This window comes from Sphaeramia orbicularis, chromosome 3, assembly GCF_902148855.1.
Source record: "Sphaeramia orbicularis chromosome 3, fSphaOr1.1, whole genome shotgun sequence".
Lineage (NCBI taxonomy): Eukaryota > Metazoa > Chordata > Actinopteri > Kurtiformes > Apogonidae > Sphaeramia > Sphaeramia orbicularis.
In genome coordinates this window covers 31008510-31020849 of record NC_043959.1, presented here as the reverse complement: position 1 = coordinate 31020849, position 12340 = coordinate 31008510, and positions in this window count along the sequence as shown.

Here is a 12340-nt window from a genome sequence, read left to right as displayed (position 1 = left end):
CCCACACTGTACAGTTTGGATTTCTATATTAAACATGAGCGAAAAGGCGTAGGCTGAAGCAACAGCTTATTTATTCATTCATTCATTTTCTGAACCCGCTTTATCCTCACTAGGGTCACGGAGGTCGCTGGAGCCTATCCCAACTACTTATGGGTGAAGGCGAGGTACACTCTGGACATGTCACCAGTTCATCACAGGGCTGACATATAGAGACAAACAATCCCCCTCACATTCACACCTATGGGCAATTTAGATTAACCAATTAACCTATCAGTGCATGTCTTTGGATGGTGGGAGGAAGTCGGAGTACCCGCAGAGAACCCACACAGACACGGGGAGAACAGCTTATTTATGCCTACCCTATTTACAAGAAGGAAGTTGCAGAAACAAAACAAGATAACAACATGGGACAGTTTTAAACAATAATATAAATAAAATAAATGATATTATCTAAACAAAATCTAAGAATCATACCGATAAGTGGCTTACTTTATCCTAATATTTTATATTTACTGAATACCTTAGTTTTAAACATCCTTTTAAATGATTGTTATTGGTGGTTATTACATCAAAAACCGAGAAAACTGAAGAAAAAAGGACTGTTTCAACAAAATATATCATTAACTGATCATAAACCAAGTGTGTCCATCCACTGTTATTTGTCAAACTCCATGAACGTCACTGGTAAATCAGTGTTGTAGAAGATGATTCCATGTTCTCTATAAACCCTCTGAACGCCCAAATGGGTCATATCTGATGACAATAAAAAGACGACAAACTGCATTTTACCTAAATTATTTCCAAGTATTGATCAGATTAGTGGTTCAACAGTTATTAAACATTTTAGATCAGTAGATGATTTCAGTCACTGGTGGTTCTTTGGGTCTTTCTGGGTTAAAGGAGTTCTATATAGTATTGATATTCCAAATTCTCAATAGTAAGGGGAAGTCACGTACCAGAACACACTTGTGAACACACTAATCAATGATATGTATTCACAGACTGTATCACTCACTGCATAAAGTATAAAGCTCATCGTTTCCACACATCTGTCTCATGGTATCGTCAGGTTTTCTTCTTCAGACTCAAACTCATCACATAATAATAAATTTATACCTTTATAGTCTCACAATCAAAGTCAGCCTTGTAGAAAAAATAATGCAATTTCAGTATCAAACTCCATTATTTTCATTTAGAGCTGTGTCCGGTGCTTTGATCTTTTAGCACTTTTTCCCCCTTTTTTTGATGCTAAAAGTTGTTTCTTAGTTGTCCTCATCATATCTTATCACTTTCTGATGCTTTGCTCAAAGGCCCCTTGGTGTGACTCACTACTCCCTCTAGTGGTCATATAAATCTGACTTTCCATCAGGGTGAATATATTCAGTTCATGTCTTTACAGTCCAATACACTGGCATATTTAGCAGAACTTTAGAGCTCTTTATTTTAAATATAATGATATTTTTAGGTCATCTTTTAATATTTGAAAGTAGAAATACTACATATAGCACCTTTAAGTGTGAATTCGGCTCACTTTTCTGGTCATTTTAAAGTCTATTTATTTTTCTTGTATGGTTATGCACAGTGTTATGTTGCAGTAATCCACAGGATAAGAAATATTTTAGTTTCAGTTGAACAGGAAAAAAAAAAAAAAAAAAAATGAATGGCCCTGTTTTCAGTAGCATTTTCAATTTTACCTTCATCCCTTGTAGTCGACCAGAGACGTGGATGAAGTTGGCTTGAGACAGAGACAGATGACCATTTTCTCCTTCGCACAGGTATCAACATCAGTCCTTTTGAGTGAATGAATTTGCCATTGCTTTGCAGTGCTTTCTTGATTTACTGGCAGTGACTCGGGAAATGCTGTTGAATTTCCAAATAAGTCCTCAAACCAAAACAAACAAAATAGATATAATAGTGGTGGAATCTACAAGCCATCGACTAAAAAAAAAAAAAAAAAAAAAAAGACATAATCCATACCTTCTGTCCAGAATGTGTGTTATATGTGTATTTACACTTTTTTGACTTATTTCTTCCCGTCATTCCATAATGGAAATTTAGAAAAGAGATGTATATCTTACAAATGCAATAGTTCCTCTTAAATATGTGTCTTTGGAAGTCACAAAGTATCTTCATCAACAGACTGAGCTCCTGGTAAATTAAGTTCAACCAGGATAAAGCCACTTACCCTTAACTTCAACATCAAGTTTGTACTATTTTCCTATATTACACATACAGAAAAGGATAAAATGTGAGTGACAAAAAAGAGAAAATAACAAAACAATCCTGAGTGAGCACAAAGAACAATTTGACGTTCAAAGACCTGTTTGTACCAGAAAATAACATGTGAACCAACCAGCATTATTCTGACATTAATTACAGTGCTGAAATAGATGAACTTGATGAGGTGTGACATTATTAATCACATTACAGACCCAGTACAAAAAAAAATATTTTTTTCTTTTCTTTCTTTTTTTTTTAAAAAACAAAAAAAACAATACAGATTCAATTTTCTGACAGATCGTAAACACCTATTGTTATTTTTCTTTCTGAATGACAACCTATTCTCCACCTGCCAAGATATCGGGCACTGGTAAGGGGCACATTCGCGTACACATGTACATGCTCACACACACACACTCACAAATGCACACACTCTCCCAGGTAAAGGTTATGGACTAGAAGAATGTTCTCATTAGTTCTCTGTACAACACTATCAGTATACTGCTTCCTTTGGGAAGGTGCCGTTAGAGTGTGTGTGTGTGTGTGTGTGTGTGTGTGTGTGTGTGCGTGCATGCATGCATATGTAAGGATAATGAGCTGATAGTGTCCTCAAAGTGTGAGTTTGTGTGCTGAAAGCCAAGGTGGTAACTAACACTCCGACAACACTCTCCATCACCTTAAACCCCCTGGTGTTGAGAGCAGCAGATACAGCACAATTATGTTTATTAGCTTCTCTAGCTGTCACTCATGCTATCATAATAGCATGTTGCGTCTGACTTAATGCCAAAAAACACTGACAGGAAGGGTGGATGAAATTTCACCAGAAACATGTGCGAAAATAGACAAATTTATTTTGTAAGCAAAATATAAAATGAAGTAAAATGTCTAATGTGTAACTGTATGGTTTCTTTTTGTAACAGCAGAAGATACAGTGAGTTTATGACTTCCATCATCTGGAAAACACCACATTTCCATGTTTTCCATCTTCTTATTTTATGCATCTTTTATGCATCAAATGAAAGCTGTGCATAGCCAAGTTTACAGGAAATGTTCTGACTCTCCTTGTAAAGATGTTAGTTTACAACACTCCTTGCAAAATATGTTCAGATTAAATGCAGCATTTTCTGCCAGTGACACTGGGAAGTATGCTGACTTTCATGAGTTATGTGTTGTTTTTCCCATGTTGTGAAATACATAATGAGAGGCTCGCCTACACATCCTACACATATGAAAATTGCCCTTCTGCTTTGTGTCAGAGAAAAGGAGAGCAGAGCATGTAAGAGTAAATTCTGCTGGATTTAATACATTCGGCACCCTAGGCCAAGATTAAACCGAGCTGCAGTGAAATGGGAAGTGACAAATAGTGTCTGTAGTGAAGAGTAGCCTATTGTGTATCAGTTGTATATTGTGGGGGTGTTTGTGCTGGCTCTCCTTTGTACTGTACAGTGATACTTGCCGTGTTGTGTGTGTGCAGTGTTGTATCGCTCTATGCCATCTTTGTCTGTTTATGTACTGTATGTAGAGAGCAGTTCCTCCCCAGAAGGGGTAGAGATAAAGAGAGCAAGTAAAACAGAGGAAGAAAAATGAAAGGTTTCAACATTGCAGATTTACATCGAGCTTTTTAATTCTTTTCAGTTTATAGAAATCCTACGAGGCCATTCACAGCGAGGAGAAAGACAAAAGGAAGACACGGCTGTGGCTGTGTGTAAATGGAGGCAAAGTCTAGTCTAGTGGTAGTGGTGTACTGCCTCAAAAATGGAGTTAGTCACTGTATTTTCACATTTAACTCCATTAAAAAAAAGAAAAAGTACCAGCTGTGGTGTCGCATCTGCCAGGCCACCAAGCATATTTCCTGATGGAGTAGCTGAGTGGTGATCAGGCCTGAGGGACTGAGGGGCAGTTCCAGGACATTTGTTCTGTCATTGAGCCGTCCCGAGGTGATATGGGCTATTCATACTATTTTAGCATTGTGTCAAAATACATCACAGTATTTTTTTTTTTTTTTTGTTTCCTATAGCGACAGTCTGGCAATAGAGCAACCTGCAATAGGCAAAATAGGGTTTTTTCACACATAACTGGAAACAGTTTGAAATGACTGAGTTTGTGTAATGCTTCCTCTGGTTTACTTGTCAACAGTGTCTGAGGCCACATTGTTGAGCCGCATTATGTAATAAATTCCCATTATGTAATAAAAGTTCAAAATGTAATAAGAATGTCACGTCATCTTGTAATAAAGCCACATTATGTAATAAACTGACGCATTTTGTAATAAACTACCTCAATGCATTATGTAGTAAATTTTTTAACATTATGTAATAAGTTATTACAATTTGAGAAATTTATTACAAAATGCACTTGACACATTTTTATTTTAAAAAATGTAATAACATGGTTCATTATGTAGTAACAATCCAAATTAATATCATTTCAGAGCAATTTAGAAGAAATTAGTCACAGGAGCTACAGGTAACGGAATCAGAACTTTAACCACACAGTTTAAAGATTAATTTAGCACATTACATTTTCCTGAAAATAAAAATGCGTCAAGTGCAGTTTGTAATAAATTTCTTAAATTGTAATAACTTACTACATAATGCGAAAAAATTTACTACATAATGCGCTGAGGTAGTTTATTACAAAATGCGTCAGTTTATTACATAATGCAGCTTTATTACAAGATGACCTGAGATTCTTATTACATTTTGAACTTTTATTACATAATGGGAATTTATTATATAATGCGGCTCAACACACATCAAAGTGTCATTGCTGTGTACCCCAATGTACATCAAATAAACAACTATAGCTATATTTAAGTTTTCATGGTTTTCCTTCAGATTTAGTTGAGAAGAAGAAATGGGTCGTCGCAATTCATTGAGACGAGGGGCCAAACTTGAGAATCCAATCACAATAGGTGTCCTGAACACCAGCATTTTTAGGAAGAGGATTACCAGGGAAGCATCAGCGGTATCGTGAAGGGAATCAGTTGCCTTTGTTTATTTGATGTACATTGGGGAACACAGCAGTGACATTTCAATGTGGCCTGAGCCATTGTTGACAAGTAAACCGGAAGAAACGATACACAAAGTCATTCGTTTCAAACCGTTTCTGGGTCATGTGTGAAAAGCCCATATTACAGAACTAAAAATGCAAAGGTGAATCTCCACCTGCAGCTTTCTCCTCTTTATCCTAATTACAGACTGCATGCCAAGATGGATGTCTTATTGAACAGAAACATTCATTTTGGACAAACTGCACTGATTTTTTTTTTTTTTTTTAACTCTTTTTATTGAAATTAGAGCAATGACAATATAAAAAAAGTGACATAATATTCAGTATGTGTGTGTCAGAACAAGAACACTACACCTGCACTCACATGTACACATACACAAAAGGGGGAGGGGGGGCTGCCAAATTGAATAAAATAACTTTACATGATCTTTTAGTGAAAATTTGAACTGCACAGATTTTGTTGGTCGACATTGCTACATATAAAACTAACTATAGGTTGCTGGTAATTGAGAAAAGTGCGTGTATAGTTTGTGATGAAACATGGATGATACAGCACTGTTTCAAGCTATTACAAGATGACAGCTCCTGTGCTGCAGAGACACTGATTCTTGACAGCGATCTGTCATTACAGCTATCAGTCACCCATTTTTATATCCCCTCTCTCTGAAAACAGCATTATGAGTTTTATTTTCTACAGCCTGCAAACTGAACCAAAATGAGGTACAGAAGTCCAGTTTCCTCTTGGACCAATTTAACTGCAATATGCTGCAAGGTTAATATTGAATTTTTGCTCAGTGGTGCCAAAAAAAATTGCCAACTGAAGCTTTGACTTAATGGAAAGTTTACTATCTAATCTTGGGAGACTTGATAGCGGCATTCATATCAATGTTTTCTGTCCAAACACAGGATTCAGTTTAAGAAACACAATTTGGATACACCTTGACACTCATGGCAATAAAAGTCTCTCATTTCTCACCACATCAACACTGTCATAAAACCATACACAAAACTCCGTCAATTACTCATACATCCAAAAGACAAAATAGCACCGGACCAAAAATGCAACGTCATTTACGAAATACCATGCAAATCATGTGACAAAACCTACATCGGGGAAATAGGACGATCTTTCAACACAAGGAAAAAAAAACATCAAAAAGAATGCGAAAAGGAGACAGTAGGATGATTCACATGGACTCAAAAGGACAAAGCAGAACAGGAGCACCTAAAATCAGCCATCACAGATCTCTGCAGAAGACACAACCACATCGTGGACTGGCATATGAGCACAATAATAACATCTGAGACAAACACACTCAATCGTTGGATCAACGAGGAAATAGAGATCAGGAAGCGGGCGAGTGGCATCATCAACTGGGACGAGAGGGCGTACACCCTTTTGCACACCTGGGATTCCCTCCTCTAGAGACCAGCCAAGGCGGAGGAGGCGCGGTCAGCTCGATGGGCTCTGATTGGTCCATCGAGCTGACCAGCTGATAAATGACACGTCAGCAGCACGTCGGATGAAGCTTATGAGGAAGACTGGAGTCACAGTCGAAACTGTCAAGCAGGTAACATCTAAAAAACTATACCTTGTCTGAACAAAAGAAAAAAAGAAAAGTATAATTATATTAACAGAAGACAAAATGAACATCATTAGCCTCACAAAGTTCTTTTTATTTAATAATAATAATAATAATAATAATAATGATAAATATAATAATAATAATAATAATAATAATACATCAGTTTTATATAGCACTTTTCTAAGTACTCAAAGACGCTTTACAATAAACAACCAAGCGACAAACATACATCCAACGGGTAAACAGATACGAAGTTAATACTAAATGGTAATGGAAGAACAAATACAGAGACAAATACTGACAAAAGAAAAACACACAAAGGAAGGTAGGTGAGAGTGGAGGAGGTTAAACGGGTGGTCAGTTTTCGAATGATGATCTGAAGAGGTGGGATTTATCTTGTATCAAAACTTGCCATTCCTTCCACAGGACAAAAAAAGTGAAAAACATAGGATACTGCTTGACCAAGAGTTCAACTAACGTTACAGCAAAGTAGGGGATTTACCATCACCTTGCAGAATGACCTCTCATGGTGATCCGTGCTGCTTTGACTATGACATTTGGTTGAGTTTAGATGTATAAAATACCTTCTAAAAGTTACCTCTCTTTTTCTGTGTTTAGTCATGTGTTCCTGCACCAGAATGTGCCGTATTAAACAGAAAGAAAAGTGAGCTAAGATTAACAGGGAGTCATTAACATTCACAGCCACAGCAGATAGATGTAGCTTCCACCTGTCGTGAATGTAGGAACAGGAAAAAAATACAACATGACAAGAGAAGATTGCTTGACTTTTGTTTACGTAATTTAGAAAAATCCAAGCAAAACTTGGCTAGTGCTTGACCTTCAAAACCCATTAGGGTCCAACGTGTTTCACACCACAGGAATAGTTCCTCCTGTAAGCAAAGAAAACCAATGGTATTCTTGGAGCTTTATCCTCTGGGGGGCATATTTTTGCCACAAGATCGATTTCTCCTTCCCTTTACCTTTATCAATCTGTCTCTCCCACCCTTTGCACTCCCTTCCTCCGTCCATCCATCTCTCTCTCCCATTTATTCTCCCTTCTCTCCATCCGTCTCCCTCTGTCTCTTTTACAACCATTTATCTCCCCTTTCTCTCTTCAATCTATCTCTCTCACTGTGCACCTCCATATCTCTGTCTCTCGGTGTATTAAGATGCCTCATTTGGATCCTTTCTCGGCTCCCTATGCTGCAGCTCCAGGAAAAAAAATAAAAAATAACTAGACGAGAACTAGAGAGCATCTCATCAGCTTTGTGGAAATCAATGCGTCTGTCTTTTTCACCCTCTGTTTGCTTCAGCAAAGAGATTAACAGATTAACTCTCCCTTCCCTATGAAGAACGTCTGTTTGTCATGTTAAATGGAGACTAGAGGTAAAGAGAAAAGCAGGTTTCTGGTGGTTAAAGTGTAGGAACCCAGACATGATCCTGTATCAGGGTCTCAAAAATCTTCAGTGTTTTCTCTCTTTTATTCTTGAGCAGCTTGAATTCAATTTATACAAGCAGCAGAAAAAACAATTTAAGGAATACAGTTTCAAAGACTTTAATTATGACAGTGCATTTCAGTGGGATTTTATGCCTTTTTTTCTTTTATGTCGGCTTCATTTTGACCAAACTCTCATTTATTCATTTGAGTCTGACATTGTGTCAAGTTTAATATTCACAGATAGCAGATTGGTGGTAAATTGTCTTTTCACACGCCAGTCTCAGTGTTTTTAGAGAAAGTAAAAATTTGCTGCGGGAATGTGCTTCCTTGAGTATCATAGCAATTTCCTTTTCATGCATATGTTTAAAAATGCAGTTTTATTGTTTGAATTATTATTAAGTGATTGATTCTGTCATAAAAGTTTTTTAGATATTGCAATATGTGCAATATTTAGAGCTATGGCTCACTCCTGACACTCATGGTCAACCTTAACCCTACCAGTTGAAAATTATTTTTAAATGGTTTCTAGTTTTGTCTATAGTCTGTCCTCCAAGGGCCTAAAATGCAGTATCTTGATGGATTTCACAGAATTTGGTACAAACATTCATTTGGACTCAAGGATGAACTGAAAAGATTTTAGTGGCCAAATGTTGAGGTCCAAGTGACCTCTATGTTTTCCTGTTCTTATAAAAGTAATAACCAGTAAATGCCTTGAAAAGTCTCTTTGACTCAAGGATGAACTGAACAAATTTCACGTGTCATCAACAGCAATGACACGAGTTATAAAACAGATATGGATAATTGTAGGCTACAGGCAATTGACAGAACTGTAGTGGACGGATTTAGGGAAAGTTCCGCCAACATATACTGCCTGGCTAAAAATAAGTCCAACATTATCCTGTTGGATTATCTTTGGTTGTATACATTTCTTGCCAAGATCTTGTATTGATGATGGGAAAGTAGAACCACTATGTAAAGTCTCCTCCATCACATCCCAAAGTTTCTCAGTAGGGTTCAAGTCTGGTCTCTGTGGCGGCCAATCCATGTGAAAATGATGCCCCATGCTCCTTGCACTACATGTTCACGATTTGAGCCACATGAATCCTGGTGTTGTCATCTTGGAATATGTCTGTATCATCAGCAAAGACAAAATCCAGTCATCTTTCAAACCTGGTCATTCAGTATTTTCAGGTTCAGCTGACCTAATTTTTTGGACATATGGGGTCAGATCTACTAAAGGTTTGCGTGTATAAAAACAAACATGAACAAACTGATTTACTAACAGTGCGCACTAAGAGTTGCGTCATTCAGAATAGCGTTTCTGCATCCAGTTAGCATGTTTGCCACAATGCACATGCAATATGAGGCGTTTACATGTAATTGTGCATGTGCTGTAAGGACTAAATGTATATATGAATCTAGCACACGCAAAGTGATTTATCAAAGCAATTTCGCTCATAGAGACTGCGTCTATATTTAACATGTCTCAAAGGAAGGTGCAAACGGTTTGTATGTGTAATTGCGCACATGGCTGTGGTTTACTGTCGCGAGAAGGAGACATTGAAATGATGAAACAAGACACAGAGAACGCATTTTTCACCTTCGTGTGAACATTGTTGGAATGAATGAGGAAACATTCATTAATAATAATAATGGTGGATTATATTTATTTAGCGCTTTTCTATGAACGCATACTCAAAGCACGTACAGAGGATCCATTATTCATTTGCTCTCACATTCTCCCTCTGGTGGTGGTAAACTACATTTGTAGCCACAGCTGTCCTGGGGAAGACTGAGGGAAACATGGCTGCCAGTCCACACCTACGGCCCCTCCGACCACCACCGAACATTCATACACCAGTGTGAGTAGCAGCACTGGAGGCAAGGGGGGTGAAGTGTCTTGCCCAAGGACACAATGACACATGGACAGAGCAGGATTCGAACCGCCAACCCTTCGGTTATTGGACGACCCGCTCTACCATCTGAGCCATGGCCTAACAGGGCTTGTCATTTTGGAGCTGTAGGAGGAAGTCAGAGCAGATTTGGAATCAGCCATGAGAAGGAGTCACGCAATACCTGCAATGACAAAACTCCCGGCAAGTTTACATTTTTTTTCATCTGGGTCATTCCAGCGGACGGTAGCTATTACAGGTGCGATCTCCCCATCCTGCTTCTCAGATATGCTGTCTGAAGTCCTAAAAGCCATGTCGCACTGGATGGCCAGGTTTATTACGTTTCCACACACTCAGGACTACTTGAATGAGACCAAACCAGGCTTCTTTGCTGTAGCTCATTTAAGTGTTTATTTGTTTCATCTACCAACACCTCTAGTTCTACAGGCTCGAAATTAGCTTTGCGCTTTTGTCTCTCCAAACTTGCTATGCTGCAAACCAACAAAAAACATGCAAAACCCTCATTTAAATAGGCATGTCTCCAACACATTTGCACCTGCTCTGACTCTTAATAAATCACCCGCAAACCATAGTTCAACCCCACACGCAAAATTCTTGATTGCACAGGTAAATTAGTACACGCAAATTTTAATCTTGGTAGATCCGGCCCATAATGTTGTGAACCTAGACCTGACCAACTGCACCAACCCCAGATCATAACACTGCCCCCACAGGCTTGTACTGTAGGCACTAGGCCTGATGGGCAATCACTTTGTTCACATCACCTCTTACCCTGATCCCATCACTCTGGAACAGGGTCAGTTTGGACTCATCAGACCATAGGACCGTTTTACATTTAAACACAGTCTAATCTGTACACTCTCTGTAAACTGATGGTTGTTTAAGAAATGAGAAGCTACTCACTACATCAGTTAGATTTATAGATGTTGCAGCTGAAACATAATGTCACTGCAGTAATTATCCACTGTAAGACTCTTAAATTTAGGTTGCTCAGACAAAGTGTAATCTAATGTTGATAAGGAGGGCCACTGGAGATGCTATGGGAACTGAAGTGTTATAATAACAACAATTACCTTATTTCATATGGCACCTTTCTGAACAATATCACAGTATGGTGTATAAAGAGATGAAAGCAGGCGTTGCAGATAAACTGAGTACAGATGAAGTAAAAACAATACAGTTCTGTAGGGATAAAAATAAATAGTCATTTGGAAATTTTAACAAATACCTCTCAGAAAACATAAGCTTTTCTTTGAACCGCTGATGACTCACATAACATAACTCAGTTGACATAGAAAACATGGTGCCAATGCTAGATTTAAGTATTGACTTTCAGACCTATTTTAATAAAACAGGGTGGAATTGCCCATGTCACTGAAAGAAATAAAACAAATTGATATGTAATGTTAAATTTATACAACACATTTCATTGTTTATCAGAATATCAATAACCACAAATGAATGTACATCTAAATACAGATAGAATAATTTCAATTTCACCATGTGATTGAGCTGCTCAGTCATTTAGGAGTATGATATTCTTATTTTGCTCATAAATAATCAAGCATAACTGTGTAGTTGGTCCATAATTTGTGGTTCTAGTTGTGTCTTCTTTATTCATTATTTTATAATTTGCTCACATTTTATGCACTTGATTGTAGTCTGTATAATCAGCTCATTTAATTCAGGACCTCTTTGCTCTGTTTTAACCTCACTACAATGAAAACTTGAGCAGTGTTTGATGTTGTCCAGTCAGCCCAAATGGCCATGCAATCATGTGAACCACATGGGGTAAAAGACATGTGATCAAATATTTCATCAGGGAATTTTCTCCCATTAAAGGATGAATAACATCGTTGAGTGGGGGTCAGTTAGGGTCTGTAGCACATAATGATGTAGTCTTTATTACATATTGACGCAAGAGTTTTTCCTCTTTTTTCCTCTTCTTTTTGGTTTGGTTTTAATCAATGTCTTTTCAATTCTGTTCTCACATATAAAGCTGGATCTTTGAAATGTATATTCCCTTGGATTCAAGCTTGTGTGTAAAATTTACAAGAGAAGCACTCAGTTTTTTTTAATTTTGTTTGAAGACCATCTCAATAAAATTCACAGATTGTATTCTTATCCGTAGAACTTTCTGCCAAACTCTTTCCCTTTTATATTAAAGCCTT